The sequence below is a fragment of the Myodes glareolus genome, chromosome 15 (assembly GCF_982192425.1).
Source record: "Myodes glareolus chromosome 15, mMyoGla1.1, whole genome shotgun sequence".
NCBI classification, from domain to species: Eukaryota; Metazoa; Chordata; class Mammalia; order Rodentia; family Cricetidae; genus Myodes; species Myodes glareolus.
In genome coordinates this window covers 17,652,199-17,675,541 of record NC_142040.1, presented here as the reverse complement: position 1 = coordinate 17,675,541, position 23,343 = coordinate 17,652,199, and positions in this window count along the sequence as shown.

Sequence of the window (23,343 nt, the reverse complement as noted above, 5' to 3'; positions counted from 1 at the left end):
TCAACATGAAGAAGAACGAAAATAGATCCATATCTGTCACCATGTAAAAAACTCAAGTCCAAATGGATCAAAGATATCAACATAAAGTCAGCCACACTAAATCTCATAGAAGAGACAGTGGGAAGTACACTTGAATGCATTGGCACAGGAGACTGTTTCCTAAATATAACCCCAATAGCACAGACAGTGAGAGGAACAATTAATAAATGGGACCTCCTGACACCGAGAAGCTTTTTTAAAGCAAAGGAAAAATCAACAAGACAAAATGTTACTCTACAGAATGGGAAAAGATCTTTACTAATTCCACATTGGACAGAGGTCTGATCTCCAAAATATATAAAGAACTCACAAAAATTGATCATCAAAAGAACAAATAATCCAATAAAAGATGGGATGCATATCTAAACAGAGTACTCTCAATAAATCTAAAATGGCTAAAAGACACTTAAGAAAATGTTCAACATCCTTAGTCATCAGAGAAATGCAAACCAAAACAACTCTGAGATTCCATCTTACATCTGTTACAATGGCCAAGTTCAAAAACGCTGATGACAACTTATGCTGGAGAGGATGTGGGGAAAAGGGAACACTCCTGCATTGCTGGTGGGAGTGCAAACTGACACAGCCACTTTGGATATCAGTATGGTGACGTCTTAGTAAATTAGGAAACAACCTACCCCAAGACCCAGCAATACCAGTTTTAGGTTTATACTCAAATGGTGCCTAATCATACCACAATGACATGGGCTCAACTGTGTTCATAGCAGCCTTATTTGTCAGAGCCAGAACTTGGAAACAACCTAAATTCCACTTGACTGAATAATGATTAACGAAGATATGGTTCATTTACTCAATGGAGTACTACACAGTAGAAAAAATGACATCTTGAAGTTTGCGGGCAAATGAATAGATCTAGAAAATACCATATTGAGTGAGGTAACCCAGACCCAGGAAGACAAATATAATATGTGCTCACTCATAAGTGGCTTTTAGATATAAAGCAAAGAAAAACCAGCCTATTATTCACAATCCCAGAGAACCTTGACAACAAAGAGGACCCTAAGAGAGACATACATGCATCTAATCTACATGGGAAGTAGAAAAAGACAAGATCACCTGAGTAAATTGGGAGCACAGAGATCATAGAAAAGGGTAGAAAGGAAGGAGCAAAGAAAGGAGGGGAGCAGAGAAAAATATATAGCTCAATGAAAACAATTTAAAAAGTAAAAAAGCTTCTCTCCTCATTTGTCCTCAACAAACCATCAATACTAACTTCACACTAACCCTCCCCAAGCTCATGCTTCCCTGCCATCCCTGGATCAAACCCCTGTGATACTTACACAGGTTCCTATGCATCTATTGTCTCTAATCAGTCCTAAAACCTTACTCATAGGAAAGGAAGCTATAAAATATTTTTCTCATAATTTTAACAATTTTAGTCTACACAAAAGTTTGGATACATACATTGCCAACAATCACTTTCTGTAACATTTATGACATCTGGTCCACAGCTTCTAAACCCCACAGGATGTTTTGAAATAAAAAACATCCAATGCTGCGTTATGCAACATTTGAGTTATATTATAACATGAGGCCGAGTATATACTGTAAAATCTCATACCGAGGAAATATACAGTGACCGTGATTATTTTTATTGCCATCACTGCCTTACCAAAGACAGAGACTTTACATTCTGTTTTTAGTGTTTAAACAAATAGTTCTATATCAGTATGCAAAGTTACAGGTCTTGTTCTGACACTTTGATATGTATATGTTATTCCACTCTGGTCGTAGGTCCTTCATTCCCTGATACTCATTCAATCTCACCATCTCTCACCATCTTTCTATTTGGCCCTTAGAAAGCACCACGCTGCATGTTTGCAGTAAGAAATTATTTCCTGGCATTAAAGTGAGGATTTTCCGGAGCTCATGATAGCTCTTCCCAGTTCCATATAGAACAAACCAATCCAGTCAACTCCACCCAAGAATACCTCTGTCCCTCCTCCTGAAGGGCTGGCATTTTCTCAGCTGTGTTCATATTCAAGAATGTGTTCCCAATTATGAATGATAGGCCTGATTCACCCTCACCACAAACTATCTTCTTATTATGTCAGTAAACACAGCAACACCTCAATTCACACCGGACTCATTAGAGGACAGCTATAAATTGTCCAAACACTGTAATGTGAAACACATCAGAATCCCTGCCACACCCCCCACCATGTGTTGTAGGTCTAAAATTGTAAGTTCTCCCCACCACACACACCCACCATGTGTTGTAGGTCTAGAATTGTAGGTCTGGGCCTTAGATACCTTGCATAATAACCCACTGCCCTTGTTTAGTTTCAATTATCAAGCAAAGCTCATCTAAGGAAGTGGCAGTGGAAAAAATGTACGCATGTAAACCTGCATTCTTTACCAATATTCTTAGGTGCTATTTAAAACATGCTGCTAAAAACACTTGGTGCAAATGCCACAAAAACATCTTGTAAGTTAATTCCTGCCCCATAATTTTGACCTCTGCTGTTCAAGAACATTCAGACCCCTCACTACTTTTCCTGCTCATGTATGTTTTTAAGAATGCTTGTCAAGAGTCCCTGTGAGCTGTGACTTACCAAGTGATACCGCAGGCACTTTGTGTAGGTTACTGTTTGTTACTGTGTAGTGTACTGTTATGAGAAACTGTGTTTACAAATAGCCAGCTCATCAAACGTTGGAGGAGCCAAAGCCCTATCAGGATGCTAAACTTCCTCCAATTATGAGAACCGGAAGAGGAAAATGATGAAACCTGTCTGCGGTAACAGGCGCTGAGGACTTCATCATTATGCAGGCTAACTTGAGACATCACTAATTGAAAGGCTGAAAACTGGCATCTGTAATGAACCTTTGAGCAGCATCCAGTGGCTTTCAAAAGTGTGTATAGCTTAGCTGTGGTAGTTTTCATAAAGTAGATGTTTGATTCTGCCAGTGACCTTTCATGAACTTCTAGTCATGCATAGTCTTTTGGTGAAAAGGTAAAAAATAAAGACTCTTATTTCCCCACTAAGGTGGTAATTATGCTTAAGTTGATGTAATTCTGATGTTTGTGGGAGATCTTTGTAATTTACCCTTCCATAGGCTCTCTGTGAAGCTTTTTCCCCCTTGAGAGACAGTTTAGAAGAAAAAAGCTAACATGCTTGCAAATTGGATAAGTGTTGCATTACAGTGGTTTGCAACCCATTGATAGACTTTTATGCTTTGAACTTCAGTAACAGCATTTGGGAGATTGAAATTGCCTTGGCCAGCAAGCATTCGCTTTCTAAAAGTTCTATTTCCGAAGCATGAAAGCCCTGAGTTTTGAAAGCTGTGCAAGTTCAAGCAAAGCAAACAGTACTTCTCCTCCAATGAGTTCAATGGTGGTGGAGGCTTTTAGAAAACGACTTTTTTTGAGGCTGTCTACAAATAGCCAAAGAAATTTGTCCTTTATTCAACATCTTGGGTTCCTCTACCATTCTGGTAATTACACTTGTTGCCAACCCAATTAAGATTTCAGAAGGAAAGATGACTATTCATTGTAGCAATTTCACTTTTTAGTTGGTGGTAAATTCTGTGAGAAAACTTCATCCTGCCACTTTCCCATCCTCCTGGAATGGGGGCCCTTGGTTGTCAGCCAGAGAAACATGCAAGCCTATCGATATAGCTCATGCTGCTTAGAGGGGAAAAATTCAGGCATTTTCCAAGCCAGGGCAATTAGCCTTTGGCATTGGAATCCTAGGTTATTTATCCACTCAGAAACATCTATACAATGAGAAACAACTGCTTTGAAAGGCTCTAAAATGTTGCGTGCAGTTCCCAGGGGCATCTCTGCCTGATGAAGCATTTAATCAACCACTGCTTAGAGTCATTTGCATTCTATGCATCTCTATAGTCATGGGAGACAGTCCCTGAAACTGCTAAATAACGCAGTGCTTGGAGAAATCTATCTAAACTAGGACTTGTTTCTATAGATTTCCAAAATATGCACCAAATCTACTAAGGGGTATTTCCAAACACAAAACATCAACTTTAAAAAAAACAAACAAACAGAAAATGCTGATACAAAGAAATTGTGGGGTGGGGAGCAGTGTTTTCATCATGTGTCTCATTTTCAGAGCCCTGCTTTGCTTCCTCCATAAAAAAATAGACTATATGAGAGCAGAATATGCGCATTCATGGAAATGTATCTTAAATAAACAGTACTTGGATGGATAACTGGTTCTTTAAAAAAAACTTTCTAATTGATCAACTAGTGACTCCCAATCTAAACAAGATTTCTATTGTGGATAAACTTCCTGCTACCCCTGCTGGATTAAGAAATGTCAGAATTTTTCTTTCTTCTGGGGAATGGTCCGAGACTCCTGAGAGAGAGAGGACTTTCTTAGGGAAGTTTCCTGAAGGCTGATCTCTGAGGAGGCTCTTCTGCTCCCTACTCAACCAACATCCCTCTCAAGGTGACTAAGTTCTGTTTCACTGTCTCCTATTCTCACTCTTAATCTGGCTTATCTCCAGGTTTTCGAAGGAGACCTCGTCTTCACACTAAATCTCCATCATATTTAGATCTCAGTATTGTGTCTGCCTAATGTTCTTCCTCCCACCTTGAAGTCCAGCGCATCCTGAGTCCCTTTCTTCTCACAAACTACAACATCTGAAGGAAAAGTATATGTTATTTCCCTTTGCAGACCATGTCTTGCTGTTTTATGATTATTTCTTTTATTACTGACAAAATTTTCCAACTTCTCTGTACTCATGGTCCTTCCTGATTCTAAAGTTTCATAACTAAAACATATACCATTGAAACTTTTTTCCATTTGAACAAGCTTTATGACTGCATTAGAATGACATATCAGAAAAACAAACACTATTTAAACAATGGAGCTTTGCATACAAGAATAACTGAAAAATGAACTTTCAGAATTAAAGCTATTCATCAGTAGAGGAATATACAGGTTCATTCTAATAAAATTAGTGAGTTCTGAAGAAATTCTATTACCAACCTTTAGTTCCTTCTCACCATAGAAATAATAAAGAACAGTTTAGGGCCTAGATGTAATCAAATATCCTAGAGGATAATCTTAGCTGGACTCTTTATTAGTCATTTGATGAACCTCATTGTTCGACCTTAGTACCCCAGCTCCTAGATTGGTGAACTAACAATAACTCTCAGATTTTGATGAGGATTAAATTAATCTATACAAATTGAGCATGTGGTTTATACTGTCAAATATTAGTTTTGTGTTTTACATTACAGAATTTAGAGTCACTCCCATATGCCCCAGATACATGCTGTTCTCTCCCAACTGAGAATAATATTCCACTTCTTAACTTGAGGCTGTAAGTAATTAGTCACTGGTCTTTTTATTATGTACTCACTCAGAATTCAGACATCATGTAATAACTCTGAATTTTGTTGAAACTTATAACAACTAGCAAAGAGTACTCCACAGCATTTGCGCTTTGGTATACTGAACTCTTTGTAGAACCAAGGTCTCTGTCTCTGTCTCTCTCTCTCTCTCTCTCTCAAACACACACACACCTTCTAAGCCCTCATATCTCATGTCCTCCTTCCTTAAAGCACAGAAAAGGAGTTATTTACATAAAGGTGTATCTTCTGAAAGGATATTCAACTTTATAAGACTTCTGTCCAGCAATTTTATCAACCAGGGAAGATTAACTGGTCATAGGACAAGAAAACAAAGGTTCATACAATCCCTAGACAGACTTTGTTGGAGTCTACCCGCTATTCTCTAGAGAGTGGCTTTGAAATAATTCACATTACATGAAAAACTACTTAGCTGCATAATAAGTCAAACTTAACCATCATATTTTTTCTCCACTCATACTTTCATGAATTGTCAACACTTACCCTGGAAGCCATAGCCCCATTACTTTCTATAGTCCAAGATGCTATATCAGTTTCAGTCTCATGTTTGCTGGAACATTTGTTCAGGCGCATAAAATTAAATTGCGATTTATCCTGTTAATCATGCACCTGTGAGTTTGTTTCAGAGTCAATTATCAAAACTTCAGATTATAGAAAGCTTCCCACCCTCATGTGTTTTTTTTCTGTCCCTATCTGGCGTGATCATCCTGAAATCCTTCATGGTTATCATGGTGACTCACAGTCGGAGCTCTGTAAATACTCTTGTCTACTATTACCTGCTCTTTCCTCTTACTGTTTGTTACTCCTGACTGATCAGAGAATCATTCATTCATTCTTTCCTGACCCTTCTCTCCCCTTCTTCTATACCTTGCATGTTTTGATCTGGAAGGCATTATGAAGCCTTCACAGCATATTAGTAACCAAAGGAAATAACTCAGAAGGTTTTGGAAAGGCAGCCTCTTTCTGACTTTCTCATTCTCTCCTCTCTTGTATTCTTTCTACAGGTCAAGCCACTTACCTACCTAATATAGGTTGTAAGATGGGGCTCTCTCCCCATTCTGTGCAAATATCCATGAAATCTAGAAATATTAGTCTAACTTTTCTTTGCCTTCTGTGGAAGACCTGGCCATAGGATAATTTCCAACACTCATGTGTGATAGTAGAGCATAGAACCCCATTTCACAAGGAGTCTTACTTTATACCTAGGGAAATAAACTACACAGACACCAAGGAGAATCTGAGTGGACATTTTACCTTCCCCTCATTTAATCATTAGTGAAATAATTAGCCATTATTTCTACGTTTCACACCCATTCATGTTTCTTCATACCTGATCATGAGTCATTCAACTTAAGCACTAAAAGAGTTTCCCTAGATCTTTGGGTCTTCAACTTGAACAATCCTATGTACATGAAACTTTGATGAATAAGTTTGCTATTCTTTTTTTTTCCTTCCTTCCAATCTTCTTTTTGCTATAGTGATGTCTGTCATGAGTCTTTTAATAGATGAGGAAAGATACCACTCCATAGACCACAAAGACATGTTCAATGGAAAAGAATGGTAAAGTGGGAAAGAAAACTGATTGAAAAGCTCTCTTTCAGCTTCTGCTGAGCCAGATTCTTCCATGCATTCTTCTATGATCCAAGAGCAAAAGTGTCAGTTTGTACAAGTACATGGCACATTTGAAGGGACCTTAGTCTCTCCAAAGGACCTACCATCAACACTACAAAATACAATAAAAGAAAATTCCATAAAAACTATTTACTGGACTGGAAGGAATTAACTATAGAAACTCTCTTATTAAATCCTTGCTTTCACATGTGGCCTATTTACCTTTTATAATTTTCAGAGTCATATTGTGATTATTCTAATGTTACTAGCTTGCTATTTTTAGACAGTATGGACTCAAGTGTTTAGATATGAAACTTATTATTTCTGCTCCATCTTCTTGCAAAAGCCCTCATTGATTCTTTTGCTTAGCATTTTTCTTAACAATGTTTTATGTGGATTGGTTCTATGACCTATGTCTAAGCATTTTTTTGAGAAAACAGGACATAAGTATTTTAATTTTACAACTAATTTACTTTTATTTAAATAATTGTCATATATTTTGATAAAATTATTTCCCTTTTCCCAATGCCTCGCAGATCTTCTCCAACTTCCTCCCCATACAACTTCACATTCTCTTTCTTCCTTTCTCCCTCAAAAGAAAATCAAATCAAACTAACAAAAAAAGTAATAAAAAGAAATAAAACAAAAATTCTATAAAAATATTCAGTTCTTTTTATGTTGGTCTGCTATTGATGCCTATAATGCCTGCCCTGTGGTGTTGCTGATATACTCAGGAACACTCATTTGAAGAAAACTAGCTTCCATTTTCAAGGGTGTATCAGTTGCAAATACTTTTTTGGCTAATGGTTGGGGCTTTGTGTCAACTGCTCTTCTTCAGTGCTCGAATTTTGTCTGGTTTGAATCTGTGCAGGTCCTTTGTGTGGTCACTGTCTTTGTGAGTTCATGCATGTATAAGTTCTGCTGTATCTTGGAGATGCTGTTTTCTTAGCGTTATCTACCACCTTTGACTATTACAATCCTCCTATGTCCTCTTCCACATATATTCCTGAGTCTTAGGGGAGAGATTTGATAAAAGTATCTCCCTTTAAGGAGAATCAAAAGTGGTTACTTGCATAACCTTTGTGCCACTATTGCACCAATACATCATGTAGGTCGTAGGTTTCAGGGTTTGTTTGTTTTTTGAGAATATATAATATTTTATTTTCATAGCCATTCTTTTTTAAAAATTTTAAAAAGAGAACAAACCATCCATTCCCATTCCACATACCAATCCCAGCTCCCACTCCCTCCCCTGCTCCCACTCCCCCTACTTACCCCCTCACTCCACCTCCCATCCACTCCTCAGAGAGGGTAAGTCACACTGCTTTGGGGAAGGTCCAAAGCCCTCCTCACTACATTCAGGCTGAACAAGGTATCCATCCAAAGAAAACAGGCTCCAAAAAAGCTAGAGATGTTTTGAATGAGGGAATCATTCTGGGGTTGGCAAGAAACCTGGCACTAGAGAAATTTCCAGGACTCCACAAGGATGACCCCAGCTAAGACCCTAAGCAATAGAGGAGAGGGTGCATGAACTGGCCTTACCCTGCAGTCAGACTGGTAAATATCTTAAATGTCACCATAGAATCTTCATCCAGCAACTGATGGAAACAGGCAGAGACCTGCATCAGAACACTGGACTGAGCACCCACAGTCCAGATGAAAAGTGGGAGGAGTGAGAACATGAGTAAAGAGGTTCAGACCATGGTGAGAACACCCACTGAAGCAGTTTACCTGAGTTGGTGGTAGCTCACCAACTTCAGCTGGACAGGGAAGTAAATAGCATAGGTCCAGGCTAGTCCCTCTGAATGTGGGTAACAGTTGTATGGCTGGGGCAGACTACAGGGCCACTGGCAGTGGCACCAGGATTTATCCCTACTGCTGGTACTGGTTTCAGGGTTTGTAGCTGGCTGGTATTGATGACTTTTCTCTTCTGATAGCATGCAAAGTACCTTACAGCACCATAAATGGTAGTAGAGGTGAGCTTATAGTTTGGCACTGGCTTGATTTCTTCATGTTCAGTAACATGAGCAGGCTGTATCTTTAGCAATAGGGCCTTAGCACCAGTTACAGAAAGTAAGCAAAAAGCACACATTTTACGTTTGAAAATAATCTAGCCTTTTGGTGGTGACTTGTACATATGGCTTATGCACTTTTCATTTATCTGCCTCATACATTGTAAAGCTATGCCATAATATGGTATATCCTTTTTTTTAAAAAAAAAGCCACAGGAAATCCGTATTTAAGGTTTATTTTTGAAAGTGGGTAGGTTTTTCTAGTGAAGGATTTTCGTATTTTCTTAGTATTTGCTTTCTAAAAATACTTTTCTAAAGTTTGGATATTTAAAATTTGTAGAGGATATTTGAATTGAATTACTAAGAAAAAATGAACTATTGTTATGACTTGTGTGGTTATAATGTAAAACAAAAGCTGCTTTGATTAGTTGGTGATTTTATATAAGAATATCCACACTACAATGAGAACAGTATGTATGCTATTATTGAGTATGAACTACTAGTGAGGAAATATCAAATAAAGAGATCTTCCCATTCAAATTATCATGAATATATTTTAAAAAGTTACAGTTACAAATGTATCCAATCAGTTTTGGTGGCCTCCAAAGAGATCAGGAAGTGAGAAGGGGCGTAGACCCTTGCACAAAGCAAAGGTCATATAATCAAGAGAATGGGAGGAAGGCTTCCCAGGTGGGAGCAGAGTTATCATTTCTTATGATGCTTGGCATCTCTTTCCTGCCATAAATTATAAGAGGAGCTAGCAGTCAGGGATTAAATGTTGAATTACATTTGTAATTTCCAAAATAGTAAAAGACCTTTCCAATTTTCTTGGGGCAGTCACTGCCCCTGCTAACAATAAGGCCTTAGCTTTTCTTTGTTTCAATTTCCTCATTGATAAAAGCCCAATAGTTTGTAGTCCTGCCATTGCACATAAAAATAAATACTAGGTACATCATATTTATGATCTCCAATTGTAGAGCTTTGGATCTTCCTCATAGTTATTTCTATACACATAAGGTGAAATAGAGAATTGAATTTCATGCTTAGTTTTATTTCTGCAACACTTGCTGCATAATTATCCTTTGAAAATCAACTTAAGTGTCCGAAAGCCAGACTCTATGATAAATAAAAATTAAATATACTATAGCCCATTCTTTAATACTCACAAGTTCTTTGTTTCTAACTTCTGATTCATAATGGAATGACTCTGCAATCTACCCCCTTCCTAGTTCTAATATCCCATGAACACTTTGCTTTCATATCTAAATTGCCTGTGTGCTGGGTCATGTGGCATTGTGCAAAGTCCCCTGTTTCCATATTATAACCATTTCTCCCTTTTACTTCAATGAAGCATGGAAGAAGAAACAAGACTACAGATTCTAGCATCAGAAGAGCTGAATCCAAACTTCACTGGCTCCTTGCTAACAAGCAACTCGACCTCTCTTTGTCTCTGGGTGCTCATCTTAGAAACAGAACTTACTATGGTGTCAAAGAAGCTTTCCCAGTAGCATTTACCCGATATCAGCTTATTTATCACAGCACTAGTTTCCTTTTTCTTCTATTCTGAACATTGTTTCATGGTCTCAGTGTCTTCACTGACACTAATTTCTCTGCCTAACCCATACTGTCAGCTTTATGCTCTAGTTGTATCACTAGTATCTCTTGTTTAATATTAACCAATAATAATTCCTATGCCCACTACTAGAACCGTTGTCTTATCAGAGATAAAAATATCTCACTCAAAATTGCATAGTCAGATGCCAGGCAGTGAGTGTGGAGAGAAAGGTGACTGTTTTCTAGGTAAGTCCACTTGGCCAAGGAGCCACATTCAGAGAAGCTAGGTTTAGCTTAGATACTTTCAAGTCTTGCTTATAATTCTACGTTACATTTTCTAGTAAATGGGGACCAGCTCTTGTGCTATCCACTACCCTGATGACATGGTACAGACTGTACACTCTGTGGTAATTATTTTAATAAATAAACCTTGAGCATTGGTCTAACGACTCATAGGAGATGGTGTCAATGACCTTTGTTTTGTCATCGAGTAAGCAGAACTTAATCCTAGTATACATTTGTTAATACAGGGCAGAAGATGCTCTCTCGGGGTAGAAGGAATAATAGGGATGTTCAGGAAGAGTAATTTGTGACTGCTACATGCTCAGCACACCGAATTTACTCATGAGGAGCTATGATAGTCTTACCATTCCACTCAATAACTACTAAACTCAATACTATACATAAGATACTCTTATAGATGCTGGGGCTATATCAATAGACAATCTGATGCAAATTTCCTTGTTCAAGGAGTGTTTCACAGAGAAAGGATTTAAGACATTAAAAAATGTTTAGTTGGAGAGTTTTGCTTTGTTGCTCTGTTGAGACCATATTTCTTGATTACACATTTCTGCTAGAGTATTTTTAAAAATAAGAAAAAGCACACATAAGTATATACTTGTATATGTATTTATTCACATGAGATTATGAATAAATCCACATACATAGATACATACTTACATATATGGATATAACTGGCAGCACCATCCCCCTCAAACCATATATATCTCTACGAGGGGGAAGGGACTCGTTTTCTCATATGGGCTCACAGTTGAAAAGCAAAGCAGATGGAGCTTCTAGAGGAGGCAGCTTGCTTGCCGAAATGTCATGGATATACAGAAATAAAACAGAAAATGAAAAGCAAGAAAACATTCTCTTCTGAATAGTGAACTATCTGATGTCTTCTCAAAGTTGCATGGCTTGGTTAATGAAAAGAAACACTCTTGGGCCCTTTGTTCTACATTTATAACAAAACTCAAACCACATGTCTGTCATGTAACAAGTTACTCTGGATAATTTCTCAAGAATAATAATCATTTTTTTATGGAACAACTTGTAAAACCCAGAAGGTACCCAGGAAAGTTGGCACTTGCAGTAACTATCTGATGGGTAATCTGTGGCAACAAATGATCCATTGACTGCTGCATTTAGACTTTAAAACAATTGCTTACACACGAGAGAAAACCAAGGACTGAGGCTGTGCTCCTCCCCAGCTTCTTGTCCCTTTTCATTTTCGTGTTTTCTCTGGTTTAAGGAAGCATTAGATACTCATGACAACAGATAGACAAGATGACCCCTCTATAGTTTTCATAAATATTATTAGGATAACGAATAATTTGATTACTCTTTTCTGTGATTATCTGTGCTTATTTCAATCCAATTCATGGCCAGATTAGCCTGTATGATGTGTGATTTACAGCAAGTCTGTAGGTTTCTATGAACTGTTACACCAGTGTTATGCACACAAACAATGCTCACGATTGTCTCCAGGGAGCCCTGCGCAGATCGGAACTGACAAAAGGGCACAACCAGACTAATCAACAGTTTGTAATTATAGACAAGGAGCTGGCTTTACTTCCTCCACATTCCTTTGAGGAAGGAGTCTTTTGATGGAACTGTCCTAGGGATTCAGTTGTTTCCTTTCATCTATTAGATACAGAATTCTCACGAGCCAAGAAACACCCCTGCTAAGCTTGGCCAAAGTTCATTGCCTTTCTAACTACTTTCAGGATGGAGAAAGCAAGCAGAGAAAGATTAAACAAAGGATATTGGAGATATGATGACTGGTACTGTCATAGTGTAGTAAAACCAAGCTGATAAGACCTGCGAGATCCCCCAGTGGATTCAAGCATTATGTAACAATACCCCACGGCTGTCGTCCACTTCAGCTTTCTTCCACCCACAGCTGCTGATGAGAACAAAACATTTGCCAACAACTTCAGAAAAAAAAATAGCTGCCCCAGATTTCTGCAGACACTTCCTTTCCAGATGAAAAGGTGAGATACACTAACAGCATTATAACTGACAATGAAGAATTTGGCAAGTTAATTGGAGCCTTCTGGCTTAAGAGTTACTTAGTTGGCTAGGTAGATGCTTAGTTTTACTATTTAAAAACAATTCAAAAGACATAGAAATCCTTAGATTAAAAACATTTTATCTGGACCAGAACTGGTCTCCTGAGAAAAGTCTCTTCAATTAATGCCAGAGGAAATTGCCCTGCTGAAATTTCCAATAAAGGCAGGTGGCTCAATTGACATCAGACAGCAACCAGCAGTGCTTTTCAGTCTAACAAATCATGGTCTCAAAAAGGCAAATTTCTCCCTACATATAGGAGACAGCAGAATGCTTGTTGAACACAATCGTAATTAACATGATCATGGACAGTGTACTAAGCACGGTTTAATGAGAAACAGAAGTGATAAAATGTGCACAGAGAGACAGACAGACAGACAGACAGACAGACACATACATGCATAAATGACTTACAGCCGATAGGTCACAAATAGTCCAACAGTCTATTAGTGACTCAGAACTCAGTTGCTGCTAGGTCCCTGAAGCTAGATGCTATAGCAGTCCCAATCTGCTTGATTGCATTTTCTGCCTACTCAAGTAGTATTATCTCTCTTCTCAGGCCTTCAATGGAGTTGAAGATTAGATAGACTAGATAGTCATCGTTATCATCCTCCTATGATCTAGCCAAGCCATTTCCAATACAAGACTTAGACTCCTTAGGATAGAATGTTTATTAAAACATTAGGATATGTTCCTTGCTTAATATTGCTTATGCTGGTTGTAATTCTAACATTTATAATTGATATCTGTTCCTAGTGTTCATAGTTTTGTATTGGGTTTGGAACTCTCTTATTTAAACAAAAGGGGGGAAGTTCTGTGGGAACTCCTTCAGCCAATAGCCTTTAAGATACCAGCCTACTTGAGTGTAGTCTCTTATATTATAAATGCAGCTGTAAAGTGTGCACTAACTCTCTTGCTTCTGGCTCTCACTTCCAGCTGCTAGATTCTGTTCCTGTTCCCTGTTTGTACAGAGGACTATGGTCTAGGACTGTGATTTGTGAGTCTACCCCTAAATAAATAACCCTTTATTATACATAATTCTGTACTAGTGTGGGATTATTTTGTAACCTCTGTCATCATTTATCCAGTGGAAAAAGTTCTAGGTGGGAAAGCAAGTATAGTCAAATCCAAATATCCTACCAATCACAACATATAAAGAACATTTTTTTAAAACTTGCTACATTATGGTTATAGGCAATAGTGTTTACTTCAAATACAGCTAGTAAATGTTAAACTCTGTGTCTGTTTGTCCTCCCAGGGTCTCTACATCACTAATAACTTCATAACCCATTGACTGTAATGGTAGCATGTTAAAGGAGGGAATTGTGGAAATGTCAATAATAGCTTTCCTAGCCTTCTTTTTTTTTAAATTATAAACTAATTGGCCAACTAGCTCAGGTTTCTTATTAACTCTTATAACTTATATTACCCATGTGGCACAGTATCTTTTTCAGCGAGGCAGTCACATCTTGCTTGCTCTGTGTCTGGCTTCCTCTGTGTCTGGGTGACAACTGCAGACTACAACTTCCCTCTTCCCAGAATTCTTATTGCCCCACCTCTACTTCCTGCCTGGTTTCCCCACCTATACTTCCTGCCTGGCTACTGGCCAATCAACATTTATTTAAAATACAAGTGACAAGGTACAGACCATTGTCCCATAGCACATCCCTCCCCCCTTTTTTTAGCAAGTCATCTCTGTTTTCATTGTTATATAGGAAACCTGGGCCAAAAACATATCTCTGTGAAAACATTAGGTTAGAGATTTTGGACATTTTTACCTGTTCTGAGAAAGAGCTATTATCTCTAGTAGCATTGTATATAGTCACACAATCAGGTTCTGCAGAATAATGAGTGGGGTCTAAGGTAACCATGATGATATTATAGATGTTAACTGTGAGACTGAAGGGAGCACCCAGTAAAGACTTTGTTGCCAAGGTCTATGAGTAAATTTTCAAAGACCAAAGGTGTCAGTTCTAATATTTGAATCTCACTGGACAGAGGGTGGGTGGCCACAAAGGTGTTAGCCCCAAGAGAGGTGGTGTGTTCCTCTGAGTAGCATACATCCTCTATATTAGTCCAACTAGTTTATAGAAAAGAATCAGTGGGAATGACAAATCCATCACAAAGTTTCCTGAGCAATGGGTGTGTGTGATAAGCTGGCACTGCATTGTCCATATAGACTAAGAGTGGAGGTATTTTTCAGAATCCATGCTCACACCAAGAGCTTTGCCTTGGGTCCAGTAGAGTCTTGTAGACCTCCATTTGTAGAAAAGAGTTGAGACTTTGAAAAGCAAGTCTTACTTGGATATATTCTTCTCTTTGTCTGTTCCCCTGGATAAGTGGTAACAGGTGATTTTGAGAGATTTGGTTGGCTATAGCTAGTCTTTAATTTTTAATTTTATTTTCAGAGGGAGGCCCATGATGAGTTTGTTAGTAAGAGCTAGTTCACCAGACAAGGTATTAATAGCCAATGTCTCTTGTTCTGTGGTATTTATAATGCCTGCTACATCTGTATTTATGTACAAAAGAAGAGAAGATGCTATGTTAGCTCCAAGTAAGGAGCCAACAAACCTTTTTCTTGAGAAGTAGGAGAAGACTGGTATTCTCCTAAATTCAGGCTCAGAGCAGAGTTCTTGAGGTGGGAGCCATGATTTGAGGTTGAAGCTGAGTAAGATATTTTGGATCCTAGGTGTGATTATAAGCCTTGTAGGAACGCTAAGGTCATGCATTGCCAGGGACTCTCCTGTAACCATTAGTGTAAAAGTAGGAGACTGACAAATGTTGCCTTAAAGTGGGCTGTGAAGAATTTGTTGTTTTTGTCCCATCCTCCTCTATCAATGATGCATGGTGTTAGGCTGCTTTCTCTGATTCCACAGAATTTCCATGTTATAGAACAGACATACACCTCATCAAATTGGGGTCTTTTGTGCAGTTCCTGTATGTGATATATGAGTATGGGCTATGGGCCACAAAGTCTCCAGTGCCCATTCCTTAAGCTGTGATGGTAGAAGAATCATATAGAAATAATAGGGAAGTCATGGAGTATGTATGTTTTTAGGGTTCCAGTTAGGAAAGATCCATAGCTTCAGTTTTCTTCCAAGGCAAGTTTCTATGGTCTGCATTTTCATGTGATACTTTGGTACAAAAAAGTCACGGGATCTATGGCATCCTCTGGTTGCAATTTATATCATATCTACTCTTGGGTTGGTTGATATAATAAATTTGGTAGCCAGTATAAGTCCAGGTTAGAATTTCAACAGGTTGGAAACTAATGTTCCATATTGTGGTTGGATAAAAAGTGTTTTCCTGGTGTGTATATCCAGGGGAATTGGGAAGTCTATTGGTTCATTGTCATAGAGTTTGTGCATGGCATCACAGCTCCAAAAATTATTCCTCATTTGACAAGAATTTTTTTGGTTTTAAAGATGGGTTTTAGCATATCATTGATAATTGATGGAGTCCATTGTTCCTTGGGTTTTATAATTCTCCTTTTAAATATATCAAATAAATATGACTGTCACATTATAGAGCTTCTGAGAGTTGTGTATGAAAAAGACTAGTAAGTCAGTTTGGTTACTCTATTATCTCTTCCACCATTTTTGTTTTGTCCGTGGTATATTAAACCTGTGAAGTGGTGGTCCAGTTAAAGTTGGAGCCATTGATGAACTGAGAGGCAATTTGAATAGACTTGCCCTCGCAAAACCAGTGTGAATTTGGTGATTGCATTGAGAAGTTATCCCATATGTAAGAGATGACATTAGCCAGTGCATTAGTCTAATTGATATTGGCTGGCAACCATCCCAGAGATTTGATTATGGGAGTTGAGACCTTTTGCATCAAAAATTGTGGTGGTATATAGGCCATGTCTGTACAAAATTGGGATGGCTGTGCTATGGTATAATCTGAGTTCTGTAGAACATCATGCATAAACAGGGTTGGGATTGTCTGCATGGGTTCTTCTCAGGGGGTGGGCCTTCAATATTATAAGATACAAAGAGTTGTGGCAGTAGTTCAGTCAAGATCAAAGGAAATCTGTAATGTTATATCCCCAGTGTTGCAATTTTCAGACAGTCATTAATAGGTGAAAATGAATCACTTCCTGCCTTCCATGTCAGGTGGGGTTATTCCATAAGTTCATCTTACCATAGCAGGGTGGTTATAGTTGAAAAGGTGAATGCACAATTGAATCTGTATAGTGGCAATATTGTATTCCAAGAGAGAAAATGCTTCCATGGTGTTCTCCTATCAGTGTCTGGGTAAAACATGGTTCTGTCCAATCATAAGTTCACATGGGTTTGTTGTGATTGAAGTTGATGTCTCTCAGTCAAGTTACATGACTGCTTATTCCGGTCCCAATCCAGATAACAGTATACATTTTCATTTGCAATCCCAGTCATTTCACTGTATTGGTAGCTAACCACAGGGATCATTTGCCATATGTATGGGGTGAAGAATGCTGAGAAAAAAATTGTGTTTGCTGCTATTTGGCAGTCAAACATGGAGTCTTCCATGTCTGGCATCTCAAATCATATTCTCTCTTTGTGCCTCATTGTAAGGTGGAAGGATGATTTAAAAGGTATTTCTCCCCCCGTGAAAGTTGTGGAAGGCTGATGCTGCTGTGTTAAATGGCATTTTATTGGGTTTCTTTCCTTAAAGTAAGTGTTTTCAGCTTCCTCTTGGTAATTGGTGACTATGATTCTCAAAAATTGGCACAAAATGGACATGAGCCTTTCTCCATTCATTACAATGGCTATACCATACTGTATTCCTAATAGCTTCATAGTGAGCATATTGGATATAGAATCCTTCCCTGGCATATGTGAGGCTTAGAAAGAAGTATTCATGGTTCCGGCATTTTGGTAGGAATCCATCCAAGGTGTAGTAGGCTAAGTCACCAATATCCTGTTGTATTCTTGGTTTATTTGTTGTTTAAGCTGTTGGTATCATGGTTGCTTCATTCATGGTTCCTGTTACTGTAGACATGGTTGTTGACAAACTTGATCATGTCTCAAATTGTGATGACCTGAATGGTCTTGATGATGGTAAAGCAAACAACGGCATTGTCAAAGAGCCTGAGCTTACCTTGCTGGATAATGTTAACCTTACAGGACTCAGCAGGAGGCGTCTCAGCAGGTCGAGATCATTGTGTTGTTCTGTCTTGTGCTCTCTTCTGTTTTCGGGTTGAAGTTTCTATGGGGCATAGGGTATAATTTGTTATGGCTCTGCCTTTCCATGTGCTGTTTCCCTCCCTGTCTGGGCAAAAGTATAATTCCCACTTAGCTCCAGTGCTGAGTGAGGAAAGTAGTCCTAAAACAATTACTATCCATATAAAAGTGCCAATCCAATACATTGAATTAGCCCTAGACATTATGTTGGTAGACCGTCTAATTTTCTAAGGTTCAGATTTCCCCCTCATCTGTGGTCCAGATTGCATTGCCTGTTCCAAGTGCCACAACTTCTGTCTCCTTTAAGTCTTAAGTATTTCTGTCTCTGTAAACACATTCATGGGGAATTATTCTGCATGGTCTGGAAATATCTGGTGGTTTTTTCTAACTCTAAGCCTGATTTAATATCTTTTTCTAAGAAAGAAGATCTATTCAGTCTTATTCTAGTATTCAACTCATAGCATGTAACTTTGATAGCTTTTTTCAAGAGGGTATTTTTGAGTTGTAACAACTTGGTTTTAAGTATTCAATTCCATCTTTTATATTGCCAACTGCAGTTGGGTATATGCAAAATGGAAGTTCCATTGTATGTCTGTAGTCTGGAACCACCTCTGAATTTTAAATCATATAAAGTGTGTTCCTTGATCTGACCCAATAATTACTGGGCAGTCATATCTGTCTATCTAACACCAGAGTGTGTATATTGTTGCCAACTGGTCTGAACTATGGCTTTATTTGACTAATTCAAACCCTATGCTTAAAACTGCAAAGGTGCAGGCATACAGGCCCCTGTGAATATTCAAGGATGCAATGAAATATATTTGTGGTTCATAATTAAATTGTTTGGGAGACCATGCTACAGATGGGACTCCATGTCTGAATCTAGTTTAAGTGCTAGACAGAAGTGGCAGTTTCTGATGGTCTGTTTACAGGCCTGCCAGGATACTTTGAGATTCCTTTTATCAAATCATTAGAACAAAGCATGTGTGTTTGTATGTCCCAATATTTTGTGTAATCCTAGGATTTCTACCTTACTAATTATGTGATATTCTCAAGTTTCTTTTAATATTTATTGGTTTAGAATTGTCCTGGTTTAATTTAGCTTTCCATTTCCCCTAACTTTTTAGTGTTGTGGGTAAACTTTCAAGCTTATGAATTTTGTGATCTATCATCCTTGCATATTTATTGTGAATTTATTCCCTGGGAAGTTTTAATATTCTAGTCTTAACTGAACATGATGCGAAATTTGTCCACAATTTTGTTTTTTTTTTTAGATGTCTTCTGTCTTGCCTGTGTACAGGAGTGACATAAATTTTAATGTCTTTGAGTTTTGCCATTTTCATCCATGCCTACCTTAACCAATTATTTTTGCCATTTATCTGCCTGTTAATGATTTTTCACACACACCATGAATTGGAGAAGATGCAAATTTTCCTTTTGCCTTCCTTAGCTTTTGTCTTACAGTCAATAATGCTGCTATTACTTCAGCATGTTGTGCAGAAGGAACCACAGTGGTTCCTTCCTCCGTAATAGTCATTCCATGCCCCATTCTATAGGCTGTCATTTTCCCTTTAGTTTTGACTCCCTCCATCAGTGGCTGATGATCTATCAATAAACCATCCATTAGTCAAATGCTGTGACCATTCCATTGGTCCCACAGTCATTCAGTTGCCTATAACCCCCATCCCTATCACTTAACCCATCCCCCAAAGAGGATCTATTCCTCAGAGTTTGCATAGACCTTTTTACTACCACATCCTAGTCACAAAAGAAATTAATATAGGTACCATTTCTACTGTAATACCTTTCCTTTCATGACTAAGTCTGAGGACTCTACCATTGATTAGACCCAATCCATCATTAAAATAGACTCACCTATGACTATAAGGTGGTTGGCAATGACTGAATGTAGGGTTCTGCATGCCTCACAAAATGTCCAAATTTGTTTCTCAAAGAGAGAATATTTATTCTTTGGTTTTGGGATGCTTTTGCAATAAAAGACAATGGGCAAATGTTAGTGGAGTCCCTTTCACTTTACAACAAGTTCCCAGTTGCCATATTCACCAATAAATATATATTCATAAATTATATTCATATAATTATATAATTTGTATATCCAATAAACTATATCCATAAATAAGATATCAGTTATTTCAACATTGGTCATGGATACATGCACATAGATGAATTTACAGGTTGTCTCAAAAGCTTTTCTTTTTTCCTGTTCCCACTGGAAATCAGTTGTCTTCTTTGTAATCCTACAGAGGGGTATCATAATAATCTGTAAATATGGTATGTAGTTCCTCCATTATGCAAACATACCAATTAGGTGTTGCATCTGATTTTTGTCTCTGGGTAGGGATATATAACATCTTGGGCAATACATCACCTGGGATCTTGAGTCCTTCAGATGCCCATAACACACGTAGACATTTTGTTGAGGTATCTGGCCCTTTCATCTTGTGTTTATTAATGGTTCGGCCATAATGAACCAGGATACCAATTGCTATCTCCATATAGTTTTAGCAGTGTCCTTTATTGTATCCTGAAATCAAAATATCATATACATATCTTCAAAGTAGGTAATCTTATTTAGGTATCTTTTCCAGTGACCATCTTTGTGTCACATGGTCAATGATTAGATTATTCTTATAGCCTTGAGGCACTCTTTTGAATCTGTATTGTTTAATATTCCAGGTAAAAGTAGTAATGTCTTTATCATCCATGAGGAGTGGTATGCTAAAGAACATGCCTGATAAGTCTATGGTATCAAAAAAATTTGGGGTTGTAATTCTTAATCTTTAAGAATATATCTTCTACATCAGGTACATTTCCTAGCATTTGTGGAGAAATCTGATTAATTTTCCTATAGTCCACTGCGAGTCTACACTGACCATTTGACTTCTTTACTGGCAAAGCAGGGCTAATGAAGTTGAAAGACTGTATGGGTTTAATAATATCTTTCTTCAGTAATTTATATACAGTGTTAGTGATGGTGTCAGCATCTCCCTTAATAGGGTGTTGTTTGATAAAGGATGACTTAATTTTAGGGCGTTCTATAGGAGGAATTTACATCTGGGTGATGTTATAGCCCAAGGGTTTAAGGTTTTTTTTAATGTAATGCCACTGAGGAAATACTTTGGGTTATGACATTCATCCCTGACACACAATTATGTGCTAGGGTAAATGTTGTGGGGGGATATTTAGAGCAAATTACATACTAATAATTTCCTGATACTCCTTTAATAATTTCATAATTTGGGGGAGGGAGTTGGAAAGGGAAGGTAGAGGTTTCAAATTGTCATCTCACTGCCTTAAATTTGGCTGACCAGATTAAGATTCAAATTCAACCATAATCTAAAGCCTGCTTGTGTGAATGGAGTGCTCTATTTGGCTTAAGTCTTCTTGCCTTAGTCCAACTCTACAATGATGTGAGCATTCTGAAGTCATTCCTTTGTTTTTGCATGAAGTAAGAGACTGTGATAGAGGCTGAGAGATCACCCTCAATGTCCATTGTGGGTATAAAACACACATTCGTGTTTCTAGCACAGAATAGGGGATTTAATAATTTTCCTATGATATTTAGGAAGGCTCAGAAGAGCATGCACATGATCATAAAGTCATTAAAATGTGACACATAGTCTCTCTTTTTATCACATTTATAACCAAGATGAAGGCAATAAAGCCCATTAACAAAACACGTAAGACAGGATACTGCATTAGTCCATGCTCAATTGTTTAAAAATACACTTCGGAAAGGACATTTTATAAAGAAAATAATTTAATTTTTCTCACTGTTCAGGAGGTTGAAAGTCTAAGACTAGGGGTGAGTTTCATCAATTTAACCTCATAGGGGACTTCATGACCGAAGGCATCATGGCTAGAGGATTTGCAAGAGCCATTGCACAGCGAATCATAAAGCCAGAGGAAGCAAGGTAGAGTCAGGCTTATTTCCTTAAAATGGCTCATTCTCCCAGGAATTAATTTACTTCTCAAGATCAGTACTGATTTCTTTTGAGGGTAAGCCCTAAATGATCTAATGACTAATGTCCTTAATGACCCTAATGTCTTATTTCTCAAAGATTCCACCACCTCTTAGCACTGCTATATGAAGAAACATTTAGAGAACAAACTATGTCCTAACAATTAAACATGTTAAGTATTCTACTTGAGGCACAATATATTTGAATAACCCTTAATTTACCTAATAATATCTCCAAAGTAAGAGGAGTAAGGCTGACAATTTGGATATAACAAAGAGCAGTTTTTTAAGTTTTTCTTGTGTCACTTTACATTACAAGAATAATAGTGAAGGTAAACTATAAGGAATTTTTATGAGGCGGGGTAGGGAATCAATATTCACATAACTTTAATCACAATATAAATTTTAATTTATATTTAATAAATATTAAAAATTTATTAAACACAAACTTAATTTTTCTGTTTTCCTTTAATTATTCTTAATTCCTTACTACACCTAATTTATAAATTAAATCCTATCAGAGATATGTAATCAAAGACAAAGCAGTCATGTAAAATGTATCCAAACTATGATTTTACATATCTATTGAGCATCTAGGAATGTAACCCCAGGAGAAAATATGGAATTATCTCTTTACTGTGCAAGATAATATTTTTCCTCATGTAAAAGTTCAGATCTTGGTCACAGACTGGCCTCACGTTGTCTCTTCTGCAAACAACTTCATAATGACCACAATTGGATACCAGAGTATTCAGCAGTCTCTGGCAAGACCATGGGTAGGCACCTCTCCAGTGTTCCTGGCCTCCCATGGCATTACCAGTACTTCTTGTAGTAACGTCTCCATCCCTTGCATAGGTTCTACGTATCCTGGGGGTACCAGCCTCCCACACAACCTGTGTCTCTTCCAGGCCAATCCTAGTCATTGATGAGCAAGCTTCTTTTAGGAAAGTTCACATTCCCATTCATGACCAGTATTGGTGTCCTTAGGATACTTGAATCTCCCAGACTTCTCATGGCATGACACTGAGAACTGAAAGGGGCAGTCATAGGGAAGAGTCTGTCTGTTTGCAGGGCAAAGCCTGCCCCCACCCTGTGTGATGACTATCACTCTTCTGGATTCCCTAAGACTGTCATAGCTCAAGATTACGTGGACAGAAATGAGTAAAACAATTATTTTATGTCAAAAGATACCAAAACACCAAAGAGTAAGTCGAAAGCAAGCCACTGTTCATTATCCAGGTAAGGTTTCTGGGGTGTCCTGATGCCTTT